Consider the following 25,055-nt stretch of genomic DNA (forward strand, 5'->3'; position numbering starts at 1 on the left):
TTTCTTTGTGGTTTTTTTTTTCTTTTTTTTTCTTTTTGAGACTGAGTCTTGTTCTGTTGCCCAGGCTGGAGTGCAGTGGCACAATCTCAGCTCATTGCAACCTCCGCCTCCCAGGTTCAAGCAATTCTCCTGCCTCAGCCTCCTGAGTAGCTGGGATTACAGGCGTGAGCCACCATGTCCAGCTAATTTTTATATTTTTAGTAGAGATAGGGTTTCACCATGTTGGTCAGGCTGGTCTCAAAATCCTGACCTCAGGTGATTCACCGGCCTTGGCCTCCCAAAATGCTGGGATTATAGGCTTGAGTCACCTCGCCCAGTGCAAATATTTTCCCTCGGTCTCTGGATTGCCTTTTGACTTTGTTATTGGTGTTTGGTTTTCTTTTGCCCTGCAGAATGTTTTTTTTCTTTCTCCTTTACTTTCCTTTCTCTCTCCTTTCTCTCCCCTTTCTCTCTCCTTTCTTTTCCTTTTCTTTCCTTTCCTTCTTTCTTTCCTTTCTTCTTTCTTTCTTTTCATCTTCTTTTTCTTTATTCTCTTTCTTTCGAGACGAGGTCTTACTATGTTGCCCACGCTGGTCTCAAACTCCTGGGCTCAAGCAGTCTTCCTGCCTTGGCCTCCCAAGCAGCTGAAATTACAGGTGTGAGCCTGTAATTAATTAACCACACCTGGCTAATTAAAAAAAATAGTTAGCTGGGCACGGTGGCTCACACCTGTAGTCCCCGGACTGTGGGAGGATCACTTGAGCCCAGGAGTTTGAGACCAGCCTGGGCAACATGGTGAGACCCCCATCTCTACAAAAAAGAAAAAAAAGTTAGCCAGGCATAGTGGTGTATGCCTGTGGTCCCACCTACTCAGGAGGCTGAGGTGGGAGGATTGCTTGAGCCCAGGAGTTCAAGGCTGCCGTGAGCTATGATCACACCACTGTACTCCAGCCTGAGTGACAGAGCGAGACCCTGTCTCAACAAAAGTCACATTTCTGAGTCTTTACTTTCTTTGCCTCTTGATTAGAGCTGTGGTTGTAAAGCCCTTTCCGTCTCTGGGGCTGGAGAGGAGTTCACCTCGTTTTTTTCTGGCTCTCGTATGATTCCTCCTTTACACTCATGTTCCGATTCCACCGCGGTTCATTCTCGCAGAGGTGCGAGGTGGGGACCTCACTTTATTGTTTTCTAAATGGCTACCCCGTTGTCCCAGCTCCATTGATTAAAAAAAATCCCTGCTTGGGCCGGGCATGGTGGCTCACGCCTGTGATCATAGCACTTTGGGCCCAGGCGGGCGGATCACCTGAGGTCAGGAGTTCGAGACCAGCCTGACTAACATGGAGAAACCCCATCTCTAATAAAAATTAGCTGGGTGTGGTGGTGCATGCCTGTAATCCCAGCTTCTCGGGAGGCTAAGGAAGGAGGATTGCTTGAACCCAGGAGGTGGAGGTTGTGGTGAGCCAAGATCGTGCCATTGCACTCCAGCCTGGGCAACAAGAGCAAGACTCTGTCTCAAAATAAACAAACAAACAAACAAACAAATAAATCCCTGCTTGGCCAGGTGCAGTGGCTCAGACCTGTAATCCTAGCACTTTGGGAGGGTGAGGTGGGTGGATCCCTAGAGGTCAGGAGTTTGAGACCAGCCTGGCCAATATGGTGAAACCCCGTCTCTACTAAAAATACAAAAATTAGCTGGGCGTGGTGGTGGGCGCCTGTAATCCCAGCTACTTGGGAGGCTGAGTTAGGAGAATCGCTTGAACCTGGGAGGTGGAGGTTGTAGTGAGCTGAGATCGTGCCACTGCCCTCCAGCCTGGGTGACAAGAGTGAGACCCTGTCTAAAAAAAAGGTCCCTGCTTACCCCACTGCCTTGGGAAACCCCTTCTGTTCCCCACACAGTCTCTGTATATGCCTGAGTCTGTGTTTGGTCTTCCTCATCTCTCCACAGCAGGTCTGCCCCCTGGGTTGTTGGCCGCGGTCGGATGCTCAGCCGCTTGAGAATGCTGTCTCCTGGCTGGGTGCGTCTGGCTCCCCTCTGCGCGTCCTGTTTTGTGTTATTTTTTAGGGTTTGTGCATTTCTCTGTGTACTTTGGTACACAAATGCTTCTTTGAAGTTAATACGTGGCAGTAATGCTGGCACTGGGGATGGCTAGGGCGGTGGATGGCGTGTGTCCTGGAGGGCGGGTGTGCTGGCAGAGACTTAAGGATGAGGTTAAGGATTCTCCTGAGTCCTTTTCTTCTGGGGGAAAGAGACTCGTGGGCACCCCTCCAGTGCAATGGCCTCGCCATTTCCACACGCCGGCCCCTGGCACTTTCCACCACTCGCGTGCTCAGCTCCCAGCCCTTGCCCTGCCACAGGCCCTCGCTCCCTCCTCACCCGGCCTGGAGTGCATGGCCCACAGTGGGCCTGTTCTCACCGCGCATCCCGCCAGCTCCTTGGCCCCTCTCAGCCCTTGCTGCCCCCCGGGCTCATACACCTCTACCCACGATCCAGAGATGGGTCGTCAGGCCCACCCCAGCCCAGCAGCTTCCTAGAGCAATGCCCTCAGCCAGGCATGTTGTCTGGGGACGCTCGGCAGTGTCTAGTCACAGCCAGTCCCTGTGACCCGGTGTGCACGTGTGCTGCCGTGCACGTTTCAGCTCCCCAGTTTCATGTAGTTGAGAACGCTTGACTGTGAGATGCACCACGGCTCTGTGCTCCCTGGGAGTCCCCGTACCCCCGTGCGGTGAGCGTGAGAAGTCACCCACAGAGGGGCAGGAAGGCGGTTATATTTTAGTGGTCATAGGTGGGCAGTACCCCTGGGTGTTGGGCAGAGGCCACCCCTGCTCCCCTCCGGAATACACTCCCTACTGTCCAGGCAGCCCTCAGATTACAGCCCCCAGCCTGACCCCAGAGACATGCAAATATGGGACAGACGTAAGGCTTTGGTGCCGGAACCAGGAGCATCCCGGGCAAAGTGAGATGAGCTGGTCACCCCCTGCACAGTCTCCCACTTCCCCAGGCTTTATTCTCCCACCCCCTGGAAGTGGTAACCCTTCTAGAGGTACCTGTGTAGCGTCTTCCTTTTCTGCGCGCTCTGTGTGTGCCGGCGTGTCCTGCGGCCGTCTCCTGGCAGATAGCTGCTGTCCCAGGGATCCAGCACAAAGCTTGGAGATGCGTCTGTGCAGCCCACTCTGTGGCTGTGTGTGGAGTTGATGGTGGACTTCTGTCGCCCCATGACATCTGAGGCTACAGGAGTGGCCTGTGGAGGTGTTGGTGGCCAGGTGGGACAAGTATGGAGAACACAGATGCCTGGGGCAGCTGGCAAGAAGGGGCAGGTGCTTTTGAAAGAAGAGATGTTACCAAACCGTCCTTCCCAGCGGTGCTGCCAGCCTACTGGGGCATAGATCAGTGTGGGCACCTGTTCCTCCATGGCCTCTGTGACCTGTCGTGTCATTGGACTTGCTGGTCAGCCTCCTGAGTGACAGGATGGTGACAGCTGCCACTTAGGGGACCTCATTGAGCTTCCTGAAGACCCCACGAGGAGGGTGTTAACATGGGGAGCCCCCTTTACAGATGAGGAAACTGAGGCCCCACAGGTGGGGGCCTCGCCCTCCTCCGGGCCTCATGGTGGGTGGTGGGGGTTCACCTTCCTTTATTTGCATGTGGATATCCAGTTGTCCCAGCACTGTTTGTTGAAACACCTTTTCTTTCTGCATTCAGTGGTCTTGGGACCAGGCCTTGGGGGACTGTGCTCTGTACCATGTCCTCACCCAGGACCTCCCTCTAAGATCGCTCTTAGAGGCTACAGGGCCACGGGGGAGAAGGTCCCCACCATTCTCCAGTGGCCGCCTCGCCACACAGCTGGGAGGGATGTGGGGTAGGGAGCCCCCTGCTTGGCACTGGCCCTGGGGGTCTAAGTGATATGAGGGGCAGGGGTCGCCCCTGCAGTCACCGCGTCCTCCTCTGGCGGAGGTGAGTGGTGATGCTGGGTCACAAGAGGTGGCTTCTCATCCCAGTGGTCTCGTGCTGCACTGGGCCTCCATCACCTGATCTGGGGGCTGTGGGGGTCCTGGGAGAGGGCTCATGGGTAGGGGACAGTTTTTGATGTTCTCTTAGTGAAGGACAGAGAAGAAGGATAGGGGGCTGGTGGTGGCGGCAGGGAGCCAGGATGGTGCTGGTCCCGCCTCCCTTCCTTCCATCCCTGCTGCAGGCCTGCCCTCTTCATGCCTGGCTCCCCGCAGCCTCTCCCTATCCCCGTCTGTCCCGCCACTACTGGAACCCCACCCTGCCTCTGGGTAGTGTGCACCCCATCCTCAGAGCGGAACCCCCATCCCCTGGGCTTGTGGGGGCTTCACTTCCTGCTGTTTCCCTGCAGCCCACGGCCATTCTCCTGCTCCTCCCACCCCTCCTCACTGTCCTTCCTGGCACTCCAGGCTCCTCCGCCGCATCTTTCTGACTCGTGTTGCCACATCATCTGCCCTGGCTGGGGTTTTATCTCCCTGGCCACTGGAAATGTGTTGGTTAAGATATGGTGAGTTAGGCCGGGTGCAGTGGCTCATGGCTGTAATCCCAGCACTCTGGGAGGCCGAGGCAGGTGGATCCCCTGAGGTCAGGAGTTCAAGACCAGCCTGGCAAACATGGTGAAACCCCATTTCTACTAAAATTACAAAAATTAGCTGGGCATGGTGGTGCACGCCTGTCATCCAAGCTACTTTGGAGGCTGAGGCGGGAGAATTGCTTGAACCTGGGAAGCGGAGGCTGCAGTGACCTGAGATCATGCCGTTGCACTCCAGCCTGGGCAACAGAGCGAAACTCCATCTCAAAAAAAAAGAAAAAGATATGGTGAGTTAAGAGGGTAACCAGCCCTGGAGCTGACAGCCTCGGTTAGCACCTCTGGGACTTGGGACGGCCTCCATGTTCCGCTCTGTGAAGTGGGAGTGACAGCAGTGCCTTTCCCATGGGGCTGCTGGGAAGTGACTCAACGAGGAGCACCAGCAAGGGGACACCAGAGCAGGCCCCAGCCACCTCCTGGCAGAAGCATGGGGCTCACGAGGCGGGGCGGGGGTGGTGAGGACCAGGCGCAGACCTGGGCAGGGACCTGGGCGGAACAGGAGAGGCAGAATCTTCTAGAAGGGCCTTGGGGGAGGGCCCTGTCCCCGCCATCCCTCGTGAGCACCCCCTGCCAACCTCCATCTCCCATTTGAGAGTTGGGGAACGTAGCAAAGTTATCTCAGGACTGGAATATGAATAGCAGCTCTTGGCCAGGCTCTGCCATATTGGAGAGGGTTCTAGAAGGTCCTGGAAGCCCACTGGCTCCTCTGTCATTTTCGGCATGGTTTTGGCCTCTCTTCTCCCTTGCTTCATTGCTGTGATGTCAAGCATCTCTTCCCGTGACTGTTGACTCTTTTTGTATCTTCTTTGGAGAAATGTCTGCTCCATCCTTTGCCAGTGTTTTCTGTTAGGTTGTTTGTCTTTTGTTGAGTTGCAAGAGTTGTTGACATATTCTGGATGCAAGTTCCTTATCAGATAATGTTTTGCAAATATATGTTCTCCTGTTTTGTACATTGTCTTTTCACTTTCTCTCTCTCTTTTTTTTTTTTGAGACAGAGTATTGTTCCATCTCCTAGGCTGGAGTGCAGTGGCACAAACATAGCTCACTGCAGCCTCCAACTCCCAGGCTCAAGCGATCCTCCCACCTCAGCCTCCCAAGTAGCTGGGACTGCAGGTGTGCACCACAACGCCTGGCTAATTTTTTTCTTCTTTATTTTTTGTGGAGATGGCATCTTGCTGTGTTGCCTAGTCTGGTCTTGAACTCCTGTGTTCAAGTGATCCTCCCACCTCGGCCTGCCAAAGTGCTGGGATTATAGACATGAGCTGCCATGACCAGCCAAGTCTTTTCACTTTCTTGAGGTCTTTGCAAACAGTTTTTCTTTTTCCACATGCACTTTTGGTGTTTTAGCCAGAAATCTTGCCTGATCCAAAGCCACGAAGGTTTAATCCTATGGTTTTCCTAAGAGTTGGGTAGTTCTGAGCTGGGTATACTAGCTCACATCTATATGCCCAATGCTTTGGAAGGGTGGGTTGGGAGGATCATTTGAGGCCAGGAGTTTGAGACCAGTGTGGGCAACATAGGAAGATACTGTTGGTACAAAAAGTTTTTAAAAAGAGTTTTGTAGTTTGGGCACTTACATTTAGATCTATGACCTATTTGGAATTAGTATAAATATATGGTATGAGGTAAGGGTCCACCTTCATTTTTTGTGTGTGAATATCCAGCTGTCCCAGCACTATTTGTTGAAAAACTTTTTGCATTGAGTGGTCTTGGCACTGTTGTTGAAAATCACCTGACTTTAAGTGTGTGGGTTTATTTCTGGACTCTCAGCTTTCTCCCATTTATCTAATGTCTGTACTTATGCCAGTACCATGCTGTCTTGATTACTGTAGGTTCATAACCGTGAATTATTTTTTGTCTAGTCTTGAGTGTAGACGTTAAGGAAAAATAATATGGTTCTTACATTAACATATAGAGACCCAGATTAGCTGATGAGATTACAGCCTTCTTAGTTGGGATCCAGAAAACCCTGGCTGTTCCCTGCCTCCTTGTTTCTTCTTTTTCTTTTCTTTTTTTTTTTTTGAGACAGAGTCTTACTCTGTCACCCAGACTGGAGTGCAGTGCCACAATCTCAACTCACTGTAACCTCTGCCTTCTGGGTTCAAGCGATTCTCCTGCTTCAGTCCCCTGATTAGCTGGGACTATAGGCATGTACCACCACAATTGGCTAATTTTTTTTTTTTTTTTAATATTTTTAGTAGAGACAGGTTTTCACCATACTGGCCAGGCTGGTATCGAACTCCTGACCTCGTGATCTGCCCGCCTTGGCCTCCCAAAGTGCTAGGATTACAGGCATGAGTGACCATGCCTGGCCTCTGCCTTTTTTTTTTTTTTTTTTTTTTTTTTTAAAGACAGAGTTTCGCTGTGTTGCCCAGGCTGGAGTGCAGTGGCATGATCTCGGCTCAGGCAGCCTCTGCCTCCCAGGTTCAAGCAATTCTCCTGCCTCAGCTTCCTGAGTAGCTGGGACTACAGGTGGATGCCACCACGCTCAGCTAATTTTTGTATTTTTAGTAGAGATGGGGTTTTGCCATGTAGGTGAGGCTGGTCTCAAACTCCTGACCTCGAAAGATCTGCTCACCTTGGCCTCCCAAAGTGCTGGGATTCCAAGTGTGAGCCACCGCTCCCGGCCTATTCCCTGCTTCCTTTATTGAGCCATGCCACCTTCCTCAGTTGGATTTTGGTATCAGTAAGGATATGAAGGTTTTGGTGACATATTTCTAAGTAAGAGGCTGTTTCCCTAGGATGCAGAGGTTGGTGACAAATGTCAGCTTTTCAGTTCTTTCACTCAAGAAGGATCTGCAACTTGAATTCAGCAGGTTTGGTCTTCAGTGGGGCCTGGAAGTAGAAGGAATGTGGTGGTGTCCACTTGGTTTCTGATCACCTTGGCTCTTTCATGGCCTGACTCTCCTCTTCCAGTGAAAACCTGCTATGCCCTGAGCTTCAGAGGACAGAGGTCCAGGTGGTTGTTTGGTTTGGTCTTTTTAACTTTTTATTTTGAAATAATTTTAGACTCACTGAACTGTTGCAAAGATAGCACAGAGCGTTCCTGTGTATCTTTCACTCAGCCCCTAATGTGAGCATCTTATGTAACCACAGAATGCTCAGAAATTAGCCAATTCCATACTACCATGCGATTTACTCAACTATAGATTCTTTTTTTTTTTGAGTCAGAGCCTTGCTCTGTCTCCCAGGCTGGAGTGCAGGGGCGCTATCTTGGCTCACTGCAGCCACTGCCTCCCAGGTTCAAGCGATTCTCCTGCCTCAGCCTCCTGAGTAGCTGGGATTACAGGTGCCTTCCACTACGCCCGGCTAACTTTTGTATTTTTAGTAGACACAGGGTTTCACCATGTTGGCCAGGCTGGTCTCAAGCTCCTGACCTCAGGTGCTCTGCCTGCCTTGGCCTCCCAAAGTGCTGGGATTACAAGCGTGAGCCACTGCACCTGGCCTCAACTATAGATTCTATTAGAATCTCACTAGTTGTCCCACCAATGTCCCTTTCCTGGTCTAGGACCTCATCCAGGACCCCACTCACCATTTAGTCTCATAGGCTCCTCCAGGTGTGCCAAGGCCTCCATCTTGCCTTGACTTTCATGACCTTGGCACTTCCAAAGAGCACCAGGCAGATGTTTTGTAGAAGGAACTTCCCTTGGCTTTCAGACGTTTTCTCATGGTTAGCCTGGGCTCTGGACTTTTTAGAAGCATACCATAGGGCTCATGCTGCTCCTTCCCTGTGCAGCGTATCAGGAGGTGCGTGTGGCTGATGTGGCTGATGTGGCTGATGTGGCTGATGCGGCTCAGCGTGGTGGTGTTGACCGTGGCCGCCTGGCTGAGGCGTCGGTCAAGTTTCTCCACTGCAAAGTTACTCCTTTTCCCTTTGGGACTTTGAGCCTGTGAACATGTCCTGTTCCTTCAACTTTTGCTCACCAATTTTTGCATTTCCGCGTGGCTCTTTCCTGCAGGAAATATTCCCGTGGTGTTGGAATGGTGATTTTATGTTATGCTTATTCCTTTGACACTTATGAAGGAGAATTCTTCTGTGGAGGAAAGCTGTCCCTCTTCCCCGTTTATCAGTTGCATTTTATTTATTTATATATTTTTGAGACAGAGTCTCACTCTTTTGCCCAGGCTGGAATGCAGTGGCGCGATCTTCGCTCACTGCAACCTCCGCCTCCCAGGTTCAAGCAATTCTCCTGCCTCAGCCTCCCGAGTAGCTGGGATTACAGGTGCCCACCATCACACCTGGCTAATTTTTGTATTTTTAGTAGAGACGGGGTTTCACCGTGTTGTACAGGCTGGTCTCGAACTCCTGACCGCAAGTGACCCACCTGCCTCGGCCTCCCAAAGTGCTGGGATTACAGGCGTGAGCCACTGCACCTGGCGCTCGATTGCATTTCACATGTTCTCTCAGGAAAGCCATCTGTGTGTTTGTTTTATCCTGTGGGTTGTAACATGATGCTGTCATTCATCCTGGTGCTGAGGTAGGTGGTCCTCGTTTTGGCCATTGGGAGCCCCTCGCGTGTCCTTTCTGCCCGCTCCCATCCTGTCAAGCCTTCCCTTCCTCTCAGGTCCTGCAGGGCGATCTGGGCTCAGCTTGTATATTCTGCCCCAGCCCTGGAATTGACCATGTGTCCTGCAGGGCGCCGTGGTTCCTCATAGTGGAGAATGATGTTTACAAACCATGGCCTGGGTGCTGGCCGTGCTCGATGCTGTTGGGGCATCATTGCTTCTAGGTTTTCTCTGCTGACAGGGCTTGGAAGTAGGAACGCTAACCCATGTGTATATGCACACCTGTATCCATCTCACTGTCTCTTTTCCAGAGCTCCTGAGTTCATACTCATAGGGTGCCAGAGCGTTCATGTCGTGGGCCCGTCTGAGGCTTTGGGTGTCCACCCCCAACCTGTAAGGGGTACGCAGAGCCCCTGGAAAAAGGAGGACCTTCCTGTGGGGCTGAAGACTTGCGTGGGAGGAAGGAAATGACATGTCCCTTTTGAAGGCCACTTGGGGCTTGTGGCCGTGGGAGAGGCAGGCAGGGCCGGGCCCTGGGCCATCCCGGCTCAGGCAACCTCGCCAGGCGTGCAGGTGAGAGGATCCCTTCCTTCTGGTTCAGAGACTCCTGTTTTTGGACCCGTGCCCAGACCCAGGAAAGAGGTGGGCAGTGTGGTCTGGTGCAGGCCCAACTTTCTGAACCCACCCGAGGGTCAGCCCTGGGGGCTCCGGTGACTGGCAGCCCCATGGCCAAGAGCACCTCCTTTTGGGGGGTTCTTGGGGGCCAAGTTCTGTGGTCCCCAGGCCTCTGTGCTGTGGTGCTGCTGTCTCCTCCCTGATTCCCGCCAGTGGTCTCTTCTTCCGCCCCACCTGCAGGTCTTGGCGGAGGGGCTCACAGAGCCAGCACTGTATCTGAGGCTGCCCTCAGGGTCAGCACGTGCGGGGCAGTGGCTGTTATGTAATCAGTAGCTCATGCTGTTTGGGGGCGTTGTCATCCGATGCCTTGGGCTGTCACTGCAGGCTTCTGTCATGCTGCGGTGGGCTCCCCTTGCCAGTTCTATTCCTAGTGCCCAGATCTGCCTAGAAGCTGCAGCAGGGTTGACAGGCTGGGCCTGTGGCAGGGTGCAGTCAAACCTAAACCACCTGGGTCTTCCCCTCCTGGCAGTTAATAGAACTTAGTTTTTGGAGCAGTTTTAGATTTACAGAGAATTTGGGCAAGTGGTAGTGAGAGTTCCCGTCTCTGCCTGCCACCCCCCACCCGTTTTCCTTGTGGGAACATCCTGCCTGTTGTGGCGCATTTGTCTCTTGATTAACACGTTGTTAATGACACTTCCCGCTTCATTCGGATTGCCTCTGCTTTCCCCTAATGGACTGTTTTCTGTCCCAGGGCCCCCCACACCGGGATTCCTCGTGGCCCGTAGCCGTCCCAGGATCCTTCGTGGCCCGTGGCAGTCCTGGGATCCCTCGTGGCCCATGGCCGTCTCCTCAGGCTCCTCTGGGCTGGGACCACTCCCCACACGTTCCCTGTGTTTTGTGCCTGGACAGTGTTGAGGGGGCTGGCCAGGCAGATGGTAGGGCGCCCCTCGATTGGGGTGTGTCTGGCATTTTGCTCAGGCTGGCACGGGGTGGAGGCTGTTGGGAGGACTTCAGAGGTAAGGGCTCTTCTCATCACATCCCGGTGAGCGTCAGGACGTGGGCCATCAGCAGGACGGGGTTGGAGCCGTGTGGCTGTTGCTGCTGCCCTGACAGCGTAGCTGCAGGGGTTCATCATCCTCTCCCCGGGATGCTGCCCCTGACTTTCCATTTGTGCACTGATGGAAGGAAGTCACCGCATAGCCCATGCGTAAGGAATGGGGAGCTGCCTGGGCCCCAACCCCTCGTCTTCCCTTCTGGAGGGTCAGTGGAGGCAGGCTAGCCCGGCCTCTCATCTATTGCGGATGGGGACCAGGGTGGACAGAGGCCTAGGCTCGGGCTGTGCCTTGAGAACTGGGGCCCGGCCTCAGCCCCAGAGCCTCCAGCCTCCCAGCTTGGAGTGGGCGCTTTTGGGGCCCCAGAGAGGGAGGGCAGAAGGACCTGTGGTCTTGGTAGCACCGGGCTGAGGTCTGTCCAGCTGAGAGCCTCAGGGTCTGGTGGCTTCCATGCCTTCTTGACCAAGTGCTGAGAGTGGGGGTGGCCCGTCGTGCAGCGGGGGAGAGAGCTGTACAAAGAGACAGTTACTTGTGGCAGGGGAGACCCAGGATCCCGTGGGGACCTGGTGGCAGCCAGGAGCAGCAGGTCACAGGGGAGAGGCCTGGGTGGCCCCTGGGAGTGGACAGGCCCTTGCCTCCGCTGAAGTCAGGGAGGTACCCTTTTCTGCTATGACAAATGGCCGCAGACACAGTGGCTGAAAACAGCACCTGTTCATTCTCTCCCATGCCTGGAGGAGAGAAGTCTGACATGGGCCTCCCTGGGCTAAAATCATGATGTGGGCAGGGCTGTTCCTTCTGGAGGCTCCCGGAGACAGTCCATTCCTTTCCTTTCCCAGCGTCTAGAGGCGTCCGCATCCCTCGGCTTGGGGCCCTTCCTTCCCCTTCACAGCCACAGCGCAGCGTTTTCCAGGCCTTGACTCTCACCCTCTGGCCTCCTCCCATGAGGAGGCTGTGAGGACATTCCGCCTCCCGGATCATCCCCTATCTCAGGATGCCTAACTCAGTCCCATCCGCAAAGCCCCTGTTGCCATGGAAGGTGAAATAGTCCCAGGGTCTGGGGGTTAGGACGGGGACATCTTTGGGAACCATTGTTCTGCTGCCCACAGCTGCGTGGAGGGATTCTGGTCCTCGGGTTCAGTTGGTGACAGTGTCGGGTAGGCCTGGGCAGGTGGGAGAGGTCGTGAAGCCCTTTGCAGGGCACTTGGCCGCTCATCTGGCACAGGGGAAGAGGCGCAGCCCGCAGCCCGGCAGTCCAGGACCTGCTGTTCCCTTCCTACCCGGGGCGGGGCCTGTGGGAAGATATGGAAGTCGGGTGAATGAACCGTGCCCAGTGATTTTAAAAAGCAGATTAAAATAACATAGAAAATGTCAGAGCTCATTGCGTGCTCTAGGGCATTTGTGAAACTTGCATTATTTATTTTTTTGAGACAGGGTCTTGCTCTGTCGCCCAGGCTGCAGCCTTGAACTCCTGGGCTCATGCGATCCTCCTGAGGAGCTGGGACCACAGGCACATGCTACCACACCCGGCTAAGTGTTTTGTTTTGTTTTGTTTTTGAGACGGAGTCTGGCTCTGTCGCCCAGGCTGGGGTGCAGTGGCACGATCTCGGCTCGCTGCAAGCTCCACCTCCCGGGTTCACGCCATTCTCCTGCCTCAGCCTCCCAAGTAGCTGGGACTGCAGGCGCCCGCCACCACGCCTGGCTAATTTTTTGTATTTTTAGTAGAGACAGGGTTTCACCATGTTAGCCAGGATGGTCCGATCTCCTGACCTTGTGATCCACCCGCCTCGGCCTCCCAAAGTGCTGGGATTACAGGTGTGAGCCACCGCGCCTGGCCTAAGTTTTAAATTTTTTGTAGAGACAGAGTCTCACTATGTTGGCCAGGCTGTTGAGACTCCTGGCCTCAAGTGATCCTCCCTCATCATCCTCCCAAAGTGCTGGCATTACAGGTGTGAGCCACCGTACTACTTGGTGTTATTTAAAAGTCCTGGTGAATTGTAAAAAGTGTACAACTTTGGGAGGCCGAGGTGGGTGGATTACAAGGTTAGGAGTTCGAGACCAGCTTGGCCAGCATGGTGAAACCCCGTCTCTACTAAAAATACAAAAAATTAGCCGGGCATGGTGGCAGGCGCCTGTAGTCCCAGCTATTCGGGAGGCTGAGGCAGGAGAATTGCTTGAACCCAGCAGGCGGAGGTTGCAGTGAGCCGAGATCGTGCCACTGCACTCCAGCCTGGGTGACAGAGCGAGACTCCGTCTCAAAAAAAAAAAAAAGTACAACAAAACCAGGGCCCCAGGGGGCGAGCTTCTCTGCCCTGGAGGTTGGGCCTGCCGAGGGGACCTTAGAGTGCTTCTGAAGTGAGAGTTGGCATTAGCTGAGCAGAAGGAAGCAGAGGGCAGCCTGAGCTGAGAGCCAGCACCGGTGGAGCTCTGAGACGAGGGCTCGCAGGCCTGGGCACCCACCGAGCCCCAGGTGTGCCAAGTCCAGTGGGAGCTGCAGGTCAGGTTGTGAAAGTCCTTTTTTTTCCCTAGACGTAGTCTTGCTCTGTCACCCAGGTTGGAGTGCGTGCAATGGCATGATCTCGGCTCACTGTAACCTCTACCTCCCAGGTTCAAGTGATTCTCAAGCCTCAGCCTCCTGAGTAGCTGGGATTACAGGTGCACATCACCACGCCCGGCTAATTTTTGTGTTTGTAGTAGAGACGGGGTTTCACCATGTTGACCAGGCTGGTCTTGAACCCCTGACCTCAGCTGATCTGCCTGCCTCGGCCTCCCAAAGTGCTGGGATTCCAGATGTCAGCCACCTCGCCCCGCCATGAAAGTCTTGATATTGGCCGGCGTGGTGGCTTATGCCTGTAATCCCAGTACTTTGGGAACCCAAGGCAGGAGGATCACTTGAGGCCAGGAGCTCGAGACCAGCCTGGACGCTATAGTGAGACCCTGTCTCTTAAAAAAAATAAAAATAAAAAAGTCTTGGTGTCACATCCAAAGTTTGGAGTTCTGTTCCGCATCCATCCTACAAGTGTCTGAGCGTCTCTGTGTCCAGGACTAAGTTCAACGCCTGGGCTGTGCCTTGGCCCCTGTGCGGTCGCAGCCCCTGCCTCCCTCTCTCCCTGTGCTCTGCCTCTCGGTGTTGGGGGGTGGGGGAAAAACTGGGTGCATTTTCTGCACTTTTCCCCTTGGAGGAAGCAAAACTTCTTGAAAATCTCTCAGTAGCTGTCTGTGTATTAAGGCCTCCAGAAGCTTCTTTGGTTTCATTTGACTGTTCACGGATACTGTCGCTGCCTTGGCCCCTGGATTTTAGGAGCTAAGCTTAAAATGGGCCCTCATTGGAAAACTTGACTGGGTAAAGTGCTTATAGTTACGGATTTTTGTCTTGTAAAATATTGACAAGAATGTGGAAAATCTGAATAAAGGCAAGCGTCCTCGGGCTGCGTACAGCTGGTGGGAGTCGAATTTAGAATTAAAACTTGAGCGTGCCATCAGTTTAGTTAATCATGCTTTTATTTGCATGTTTTAGGAACCATCACCGTTGCTGGAGGCACCTGACAAATCCTAGCGAATTTTTGGAGCATCTCCACCCAGGAACCTTGCCATCCAGAAGTAAGTAACACGGGCCCGGCCCCCAGGTGGCCCCACAGGACCAGGGACCGGAAGGCTGTGGCCTCTTCCCTGGGTGGCCCGCCAGGGAGAAGGTGGTGGCCTGACCGGCTCTGAATTCCCGGGACGTCCAGGCGCGAGCAGTGCTTAGACGGGAGCCTGCGGGCCATGGTAGGGAGGTTCTTCTGCAAGTTTCTTCATGAAGCCTGTCTGCTTTGGGCTTGCATCTCGCCCTTCGGCATCGAACCACCCGACTCTCACTTCTAGAAACCGGAAAAGCTGTGGCTCCTCCTGCATTTCAGGTGACACTGGGGTTTCCCAGGACCCACTACCCTGTCTGCATCGGCCCTGGGGACACCTGAGCTCAAGGGGCGTTCCCCCACACACTATCAGAAGTGGGGAGCAGTTAGAGCAGGGGTCTCTAAAAATGGGAGACTCATTTTTAAATGCCTTTGAGGTAGTTCCATGGCCCAGCCGCCCCGGGTTTAGTTTCTTTTCTTGTGCCTTTCTTATAAGCCGAGGACGGCGGGCTTAAAGAGGTGCCTCTGGTGGCAGCCCAGGGGGACCACTCAGGAGAAGAGAGAGAATGACCTCATCCCTTCTGGCCACACCCACAGGGCCCGGGTGACCCAGCGGAGGGTGTCAAGTGTGGGATGAGCAGTGCAGTGTCCTCCCGTCAAGGCAGAGGTGGCAGTGGCAGCGGCGGCCGGCAGAGCACCGGGGAAAGGCTGCCTTGTGCGGCGTCGCCCTTGGATTCTGTGCCGCTTCCCTGTGCAGAGGGAGGAAGGCGCCCATCCAGGGCCCCCTGTAGCTAACGAGGGCGAGTGTGGACTTGAGCTGGGGCCCTTAAGTCATTTGTGGGTGCCTTTTCTGTTCTACTATGATTAGGACCTTGAGGAGGGTGGTGGAGCCCAGCCTCCTTTGGGAAGTCATAAAGTGTAAGGGAAGAGGCTCTTGGCACGTGGTTGGCAAACTATGGCCCCTGGACCCAATCTGACCCCCTGTTTTTATAAGTAAAGTTTTATTGGCACGTGGCTGTGTCCATTTGCCTGAGCATTGTCCCTGGTTGCCTTCTCCTCACAGTGGGAGAAGTGAATAGCTGGAACAGAGGGCGTGGCCTGCGCATCTGGAGATATTTCCTGTTTGGGCCTGTGCAGAAAACCATGCGCCTCCTCTTGTCCAGGTTAACTTACTGCTGGCTGGAGCAGGATGGACGAGTCTCTTGGTGACTTGGTTTGGAAATTGGCAGGTCTGTCTGTGCCTCCTGAAATCTTGCTTTTACCCTTCAAGTTTGTGCTTCCTTACAAGATGGTCAATTTTCTAAAACTCAGCTGTTTTCTTTGTGCCCAAATTGACACAGCACAAACCAAGTAAGCAACTTGCTCTGTCAGTTAGCTTTATTATTTATTTATTTATTTTTATTTTTTTTGAGACAGAGTCTCGCTCTGTCACCCAGGCTGGAGTGCAGTGGCGTGATCTCGGCTCACTGCAAGCTCCGCCTCCCGGGTTCACGCCATTCTCCTGCCTCAGTCTCCCTAGTAGCTGGGACTACACGAGCCTGCCACCACGCCCAGCTAATTTTTTGTATTTTCAGTAGAGATGGGGTTTCACCGTGTTAGCCAGGATGGTCTCCATTTCCTGACTCGTGATCCGCCCACCTTGGCCTCCCAAAGTGCTGGGATTACAGGCGTGAGCCACTGTGCCCAGCCAGTTAGCTTTATTTTTTTGAGGCAGGGTCTCGCTCTGTCACCCAGGCTGGAGTGCAGTGGTGTGATCATAGCTCACTGCAGCCTCCACCTCCTGGGCTCAAGGGATCCTCCCGCCTCAGCCTCCTGAGTAGCCGGGACTACAGGCATGCACACCACACCTGGCTAATTTTTTTATTTTTTGTAGAGGCTATGTTGCCCAGGCTGGTCTCAAATTCCTGGCCTCAAGTGATCCTCCCACCTCAACCTCCCAATGTGCTGGGGTCACAGGCGTGAGTCACCTCATCCTGCCGAAGTTCACCACATAGCCCTTGATAAACCCACTTTATATCTGAAGGTGCTGAGTGCAGCAACCAGGAGGTGCTAGAAAGTCCTCGGGGAGAGCACAGGAGACAGGAGTAAGGGAGCAGGGCTCCTGCTTCCGAAGGCCTGGAGCTGAAGGAGAGGAGGAGCTCAGGGCAAACCATGTGGGCTTGCTGTGGTTTGGCAGGTCCCCAGATAGGCTGCCTTCACTTTGTAAAAGTTAACTTTTACTGAGAGGAAATTCACATACATCATATTCACTCTTTAAAGGATACAGTTTGGAGGTCGTTGGTGCACTCACAGGGCTGGGCAGCATCACCACTCATTCCGGAGCATCTCATTGTTCCAGAGGAAGCTCTGTCCCCCTCAGCAGTTGCTCCCCATCCTGCCCCCCACACCCCAAAACCAGGCATCTCCTTCCTGCCTCTGTGGACTGGCCTGTCCTGGACATCTCATAGAAATGGGATCGCGCACTGTGTGGCCTTTTGTGCCTGGAGTCTCTCACCGAGTGGCCCATCCTCAGAGTTCATCCACTCTGTGGCCTGCGTCAGAGCCTTGCTCCATTTCATGGCTGAGTCGCGTTCTGCTGTGTGTGGTGCCGGGCGACCTGCTCCCCTGCTGATGGGCGCTCATGTGGCCTACTCTCTGGCTATTGGGAGTCGTGCTGCTGTGGACATTGGTGTGCAGGTGCTGGTGTGGACGTTGGTGTGCAGGTGCTGGTGTGGACATTGGTGTGCAGGTGTTGGTGTGGGTGCTGGTGTGGACGTTGGTGTGCAGGTGTTGGTGTGGGTGCTGGTGTGGACGTTGGTGTGCAGGTGTTGGTGTGGGTGTTGGTGTGGACATTGGTGTGCAGGTGTTGGTGTGGGTGTTGGTGTGGACGTTGGTGTGTAGGTGTTGGTGTGCAGGTGTTGGTGTGGACATTGGTGTGCAGGTGTTGGTGTGGATATTGGTGTGCAGGTGTTGGTGTGGACATTGGTGTGCAGGTGTTGGTGTGGACATTGGTGTGCAGGTGCTGGTGTGGACGTTGGTGTGCAGGTGTTGGTGTGCAGGTGTTGGTGTGGACATTGGTGTGCAGGTGTTGGTGTGGATATTGGTGTGCAGGTGTTGGCGTGGACATTGGTGTGCAGGTGCTGGTGTGGACATTGGTGTGCAGGTGCTGGTGTGGACGTTGGTGTGTAGGTGTTGGTGTGCAGGTGTTGGTGTGGACATTGGTGTGCAGGTGTTGGTGTGGATATTGGTGTGCAGGTGCTGGTGTGGACGTTGGTGTGCAGGTGTTGGTGTGCAGGTGTTGGTGTGGACGTTGGTGTGCAGGTGTTGTGCAGGTGTTGGTGTGGACATTGGTGTGCAGGTGTTGGCGTGGACATTGGTGTGCAGGTGTTGGCGTGGACATTGGTGTGCAGGTGCTGGTGTGGACGTTGGTGTGCAGGTGCTGGTGTGGACATTGGTGTGCAGGTGTTGGTGTGGGTGCTGGTGTGGACGTTGGTGTGCAGGTGTTGGTGTGGGTGCTGGTGTGGACGTTGGTGTGCAGGTGTTGGTGTGGGTGCTGGTGTGGACGTTGGTGTGCAGGTGTTGGTGTGGGTGTTGGTGTGGACATTGGTGTGCAGGTGTTGGTGTGCAGGTGTTGGTGTGGACGTTGGTGTGTAGGTGTTGGTGTGCAGGTGTTGGTGTGGACATTGGTGTGCAGGTGTTGGTGTGGATATTGGTGTGCAGGTGTTGGCGTGGATATTGGTGTGCAGGTGTTGGTGTGGACATTGGTGTGCAGGTGCTGGTGTGGACGTTGGTGTGCAGGTGTTGGTGTGCAGGTGTTGGTGTGGACATTGGTGTGCAGGTGTTGGTGTGGATATTGGTGTGCAGGTGTTGGCGTTGATATTGGTGTGCAGGTGGTGTGGACATTGGTGTGCAGGTGTTGGTGTGGACATTGGTGTGCAGGTGTTGGTGTGCAGGTGTCGGCGTGGACATTGGTGTGCAGGTGCTGGTGTGGGTGTTGGTGTGGACGTTGGTGTGTAGGTGTTGGTGTGCAGGTGTTGGTGTGGACATTGGTGTGCAGGTGTTGGTGTGGATATTGGTGTGCAGGTGTTGGTGTGGACATTGGTGTGCAGGTGTTGGTGTGGACATTGGTGTGCAGGTGCTGGTGTGGACGTTGGTGTGCAGGTGTTGGTGTGCAGGTGTTGGTGTGGACATTGGTGTGCAGGTGTTGGTGTGGATATTGGTGTGCAGGTGTTGGCGTGGACATTGGTGTGCAGGTGCTGGTGTGGACATTGGTGTGCAGGTGCTGGTGTGGACGTTGGTGTGTAGGTGTTGGTGTGCAGGTGTTGGTGTGGACATTGGTGTGCAGGTGTTGGTGTGGATATTGGTGTGCAGGTGCTGGTGTGGACGTTGGTGTGCAGGTGTTGGTGTGCAGGTGTTGGTGTGGACGTTGGTGTGCAGGTGTTGGTGTGCAGGTGTTGGTGTGGACATTGGTGTGCAGGTGTTGGTGTGGACATTGGTGTGCAGGTGTTGGCGTGGACATTGGTGTGCAGGTGCTGGTGTGGACGTTGGTGTGCAGGTGCTGGTGTGGACATTGGTGTGCAGGTGTTGGTGTGGGTGCTGGTGTGGACGTTGGTGTGCAGGTGTTGGTGTGGGTGCTGGTGTGGACGTTGGTGTGCAGGTGTTGGTGTGGGTGCTGGTGTGGACGTTGGTGTGCAGGTGTTGGTGTGGGTGTTGGTGTGGACATTGGTGTGCAGGTGTTGGTGTGCAGGTGTTGGTGTGGACGTTGGTGTGTAGGTGTTGGTGTGGATATTGGTGTGCAGGTGTTGGCGTGGATATTGGTGTGCAGGTGTTGGTGTGGACATTGGTGTGCAGGTGCTGGTGTGGACGTTGGTGTGCAGGTGTTGGTGTGCAGGTGTTGGTGTGGACATTGGTGTGCAGGTGTTGGTGTGGATATTGGTGTGCAGGTGTTGGCGTTGATATTGGTGTGCAGGTGGTGTGGACATTGGTGTGCAGGTGTTGGTGTGGACATTGGTGTGCAGGTGTTGGTGTGCAGGTGTCGGCGTGGACATTGGTGTGCAGGTGCTGGTGTGGACGTTGGTGTGCAGGTGCTGGTGTGGACGTTGATGTGCAGGTGGTGTGCAGGTGTTGGTGTGCGTGTTGGTGTGCAGGTGTTGGTGTGGGTGTTGGTGTGCAGGTGTTGGTGTGGACAGTGGTGTGCAGGTGTTGGTGTGCACGTGTTGGTATGGACGTTGGTGTGCAGGTGCTGGTGTGGACGTTGGTGTGCAGGTGCTGCTGTGGACGGTGTGCAGGTGTTTGGACGGTGTGCAGGTGTTTGCGTGGATGTTGGTGTGCAGGTGGTGTGCAGGTGTGGGTGTTGGTGTGCAGGTGTTGGTGTGGACAGTGGTGTGCAGGTGCTGGTGTGGACGTTGGCGTGCAGGTGCTGTGGACGGTGTGCAGGTGTTGGTGTGGACGTTGGTGTGCAGGTGTTGGTGTGGGTGTTGGTGTGCAGGTGTTGGTGTGGGTGTTGGTATGCAGGTGTTGGTGTGGATATTGGTGTGCAGGTGTTAGTGTGCAGGTGTTGGTGTGGATGTTGGTGTGGGTGTTGGTGTGCAGGTGTTGCTGTGCAGATGTTGGTGTGCAGGTGTTGGTGTGCAGATGTTGGTGTGGATGTTGGTGTGGGTGTTGGTGTACAGGTGTTGGTGTGCAGGTGTTAGTGTGCAGGTGTTGGTGTGGGTGTTGGTGTGCAGGTGTTGGTGTGCAGGTGTTGGTGTGCAGGTGTTGCTGTGGGTGTTGCTGTGGGTGTTGGTGTACAGGTGTTGGTGTGCAGGTGTTGCTGTGCAGATGTTGGTGTGCAGGTGTTGGTGTGCAGATGTTGGTGTGGATGTTGGTGTGGGTGTTGGTGTACAGGTGTTGGTGTGCAGGTGTTAGTGTGCAGGTGTTGGTGTGGGTGTTGGTGTGCAGGTGTTGCTGTGCAGATGTTGGTGTGGATATTGGTGTGCAGGTGTTAGTGTGCAGGTGTTGGTGTGGATGTTGGTGTGGGTGTTGGTGTACAGGTGTTAGTGTACAGGTGTTGGTGTGCAGGTGTTGGTATGCAGGTGTTGGTGTGGATGTTGGTATGGGTGTTGGTGTACAGGTGTTGGTGTGCAGGTGTTAGTGTGCAGGTGTTGGTGTGGATGTTGGTGTGGGTGTTGGTGTGCAGGTGTTGGTGTGCAGGTGTTGGTGTGGATATTGGTGTGCAGGTGTTAGTGTGCAGGTGTTGGTGTGGATGTTGGTGTGGGTGTTGGTGTACAGGTGTTGGTGTGCAGGTGTTGGTGTGGGTGTTGGTGTGCAGGTGTTAGTGTACAGGTGTTGGTGTGCAGGTGTTGCTGTGCAGATGTTGCTGTGCAGGTGTTGGTGTGCAGGTGTTGGTGTGGATGTTGGTGTGGGTGTTGGTGTGCAGGTGTTGGTGTGCAGGTGTTGGTGTGGATATTGGTGTGCAGGTGTTAGTGTGCAGGTGTTGGTGTGGATGTTGGTGTGCAGGTGTTGGTGTGGATATTGGTGTGCAGGTGTTAGTGTGCAGGTGTTGGTGTGGATGTTGGTGCGGGTGTTGGTGTACAGGTGTTGGTGTGCAGGTGTTGGTGTGCAGGTGTTGGTGTGGGTGTTGGTGTGCAGGTGTTGGTGTGCAGGTGTTGGTGTGCAGGTGTTAGTTTGCAGGTGTTGGTGTGGACATGCGTTTTTGTTTCCCTTGGGCCGACACCTGGGTGTGGAATCGCGGGTCCAAGGGTACATTCTGTTTAGCCTTCTCAGGAATCGCCTGCCCGTCTCCACGGCGGCTGCACCCTTCAACATTCCCACCAGCTGTGCATGAGGGCTGCCTCTGGTCTTGGAAAAGACTCTCAGAGTAGTTGCTCACTTTCTCCATTTCGACCCTGGAGCCGTCGCTTGGTGCCCAGAGGAAGCCGGGCCGCGGGCGCCGGGGGAAGGGGGTCCCACTGCAGCTGCAAGTCGGCCTCTCCTCCTGCCTGCTTCCCGTGCCTCGGCTGTTGGCTTATTTGAGTACTGAATCGTAATGGTTTCTTCCTCCTAAATAGAATGCTAGATTTCCTTGTTCAGGCCTCGTAACTTTTCCTGACCTGTAAAAAAGCACACCTTGAACACTTCGCTTTCTGTCTGTGCACACGGATAGGTGTCGGCTGGGGGCTGATAGAAAACATCCCTGACTGGCCAGGTGTGGTGGCTCACGCCTGTCATACCAGCACTTTGGGAGGCCGAGGCAGGTGGATCACCTGAGGTCAGGAGTTCAAGACCAGCCTGGTTAACATGGTGAAACTCCGTCTCAACTAAAAATACAAAAATTAGCCGGACGTGGTGGCGTGTGCCTATAATCCCAGCTACTTGGGGGCTGAGGCAGGAGAATTGCTTGAACCTGGGGGCGGAGGTTGCAGTGAGCCGAGATCGCACCACTGCACTCCACCTGGGCGACAGAGTGAAACTGTCTCAAAAAAAAAAAAAAGAAAGAAAGAAAACACCCCTGGCCGCGGGCTTCGGGCGGCCCTGTGTCCTCCAGCTCTTGGGGTGGGGCCACTCTGACATCATGTGCCGTTTTGGGGAGTGTCATGACCAGGAGGGCATCTTTTGTTTTTTCTTTTAATTAAAACAAATGCTAGGCTGGGCATGGCAGCTCATGCCTGTAACCCCAGCACTTTGGGAGGCCAAGGCGGGTGGCCTTGATTGCTTGAGCCCAGAAGTTCAAGACCAGCCTGGGGAGCATGGTGAGACCTGGTCTCTACAAAACAAATACAGAAAGTACCTGGGTGTGGTGGCATGTACCTGTGGGGCGGGAGGATGGCTTGAGCCCGGGAGTTCCAGGCTGCAGTGAGCTGTGATTGTGCCACCGCACTCCAGCCTGGGCGATACAGCAAGACCCTGTTTCAAAAAATAAAATAAAAAACAAACACTGAAGGAAAAGAGTAGATAGAGTGCAGGCCTGGCACAGGTTTTTTGTTTTGTTTTGTTTTTTGTTTTTTGTTTTTTTTTTTGAGACAGTCTCGCTCTGTTGCCAGACTGGAGTGCAGTGGCGTGATCTTGGCTCACTGGAACCTCTGCCCCAGGTTCAAGCAATTTTCCTGCCTCAGCCTCCCGAGTAGCTGGGATTACAGGAGCGCGCCACCATGCCCGGCTAATTTTTGTATTTTTTTAGTAGAGACAGGGTTTCACGGTGTTGGCCAGGATGGTCTTAATCTGTTGACCTCGTGATCTGCCTGCCTCGTCCTCCCAAAGTGTTGGGATTACAGGCGTGAGCCACCATATCCAGCCAGATTTTTAATTTAAGAGACTTGGCACGCATTTTTTGTTTGCCTCTGTCTGCTTTCCGTAGGCCCCCAAGCAGGGGCAATGTGTGATTGTCCGTTTGTTTTCTCCTCTGCAGTTTGGGGGTCCTTAGGTAGAAGGACTGAGCATTGAGCTTGGATCAAACTGCTGGTTTTATAGACAGAGTCGAGTGGCCCGGAGGTGGTGACTTGGGCCATGTTCCTTGTGAGGGTTTTGTCTGTGGCTCATTCATTCAGCACAGGCGGGCCCTGTGGCCAGGTGCTGATAGTCCTATGTTGCCTCTGAGAGTGTGGCCCTGGTCCCTCATCTCCTGGGGATCAGTGGTAGGGCCAGGCCTGGCCCCAGGTGCTCTGGGTCTTGTGCCTGTCCTTCCTCACACCACCTCTCTTGGGTACGCAGGGCACAGGGCACAGGACCTCTGCCCGAGGGCCACCGTGCTGAGGTGTGGCTCACATCTCGTGGCTTCATCTTGAGGCTGGTCCGTCTGCTTGTCTCACCACACTTAGGCCTGAGTGTCTGAAGAAGTAATGAGCTGCAAACCTCATGACCTGGAAATCCCACCTGTCAGAGCCCAGGCCTCAGGAGGAGGCAACTGAGGACATTGGGAGTGCCAGCAACTGGAGCCCACTTCCACCTGCCTCACTCAGGCCACTGGCCACCCCCACGGATGGTCCCTGGAGTTAGCTCTGTGACCATGCGCGGCTGTTCCTGCTCCACCTCTTGGAGTGCCGCCTCTGTCTGTTGGTGTTGCAGGGGAGCTGGGTTGGGAGAGCTCACTCCCTTGTCTGATTTTCTGGAAACTGTGCTCCTGTCTGAGTGAGCGCAGGCAGAGGTGCTCAGTTTACCCGAGGTGTGCCGGGCAGGAGTGCTGTCCAGGTGGGAGGGCTTGGAGGGACGTGGGGGTTGGTACTTTTTTTTTTTGAAGTTTTAATTTGTAGTTTTTATGGGTACAAGGTATGCTTATTTCTTTGCACGGTACATTTTCCACATGGCAGTCGTGGTGGACTGAATGATGGTCCCCATGGATGTCCACATCTTAATCCCTGGAACCCATGAATATATTACCTTAAATGACAAAAGGGACTTTTCGCGGGTGGGTCTGAGTGAAGGACCCTGAGCTGGGAGATGACCCTGGATGATCTGGGGAGCCCGATGTCCTCACTGGGTCCTCATGAGAGGAGGCAGGAGGGTGAGAGTCAGAGAGAGGCTGGAAGAGGCTGTGCTGTGGCTGCGGAGGTGGAGGAAAGGCCTTGAGCTGAGGGAACCTGGCACGCGCTGGTGCTCTCTGGAGTAGGACGAAGCAGAGAACGTTCTAGTGCCAAGGTTTTCTCTTTCCTGCCTGAGAGCCCTTTATGTAGATCAGACCAGAGACAAGTGAATCCCGGTCTTGCCAGGGGAGGCATTTGGAGCTGCTCGTGGGACGTAGTGATGCGGTGCCAGGCCACATGCCCGGGGCTGGGGCCGAGGGGCGTTCTCGTGCTGCCTCTCTGGCCAGGTTTCACTTGGGAACCTGGCTGCATCGCGGGTTCCTCCTGGGCCTTCTGGTGGCTCGGGGCTCCTCTGTCCTCGGTCCCTGCTGGGAACCGTGCTTTGGCAGCAGGAACCAGCGAGATGGCAGCACAGGGGCTGGAGGCCGGCTGGGACTCACTGGGGCCGTATGGGGCTTCACCTGATGGCCAGCCCTCCCAGGACAGGGACCAGCTGGGACTCACTGGGGCAGTGTAGGGCTTTGCCTGATGCCCAGCCCTCCTGGGACAGGGACCAGTGGGAGCAGGAGGTGGGACAAGAGGACGAGGGCTCGAGGGAGCCCCCACACTTCCTACCCACAGAGGAGGGCCTGATACTTTTCAAAAACCATGCACTGTCTTTTTGAATTTTTTTTTTGAGACAGGGTCTCACTCTGTCCCTGGCTGGAGTACAGTGGTGCAGTCTGGGCTCACTGCAGCCTCGATCTCCTGTGCTCAAGGAATCCTCCTGCCTCAGCCTCTAAGTAGCTGGGCGTGCACCACCACACCTGGCTGATTTTTAAATTTTTTGTAGAGATGGGGTCTTGCTATGTTCAGGCTCATCCTGAATTCCTAGCCCCAAGTGATCACCCACCTTGGCCTCCCACAGTGCTGGGGTCACAGGCGTGAGCCCCCGCCCGTGGCCTTCTTATTTTTAAACCGATTCTTTGTCATCAGTTTCTGCGTGTGGCCGCTGAGAGCCATCACCTGGCTGTTTCTTGGGTGTCCCTTGCGCCCACACCCCTGCATCCTGCCCCACCTTCAAGTTCTTCCATCCCAGAGTGGACTCTGGGTCAAGGAGAGTCCTCAGATCTTGGGGACATGGGTAGTTGTGGGGCCTAGGGTCATGTGGACAGGATGCCGGCCCAGCCCCAGCAGTGCCAGTGCAGGTGGGGTGAAGGCCTGATGGGGTCAGCCAGACTGTCC

General features: G+C 54.5%; 1 protein-coding gene across 6 annotated transcripts in view; it reads left to right on the top strand.

Annotated features, from left to right (window-relative positions):
* Positions 1-25,055, top strand: part of KDM4B (lysine demethylase 4B) — a 188,777-nt gene that overhangs the window by 32,296 nt on the left and 131,426 nt on the right. For all 6 annotated transcript variants that reach the window (XM_034945664.3, XM_034945666.3, XM_063599791.1 and 3 more), the window contains exon 2: positions 14,256-14,338. The gene's annotated coding sequence lies outside the window, so the exon portion shown is untranslated. The remainder of the gene's footprint in view (positions 1-14,255; positions 14,339-25,055) is intronic.

This window comes from Pan paniscus, chromosome 20 (genome assembly GCF_029289425.2).
Source record: "Pan paniscus chromosome 20, NHGRI_mPanPan1-v2.0_pri, whole genome shotgun sequence".
In the NCBI taxonomy this organism is placed as follows: domain Eukaryota; kingdom Metazoa; phylum Chordata; class Mammalia; order Primates; family Hominidae; genus Pan; species Pan paniscus.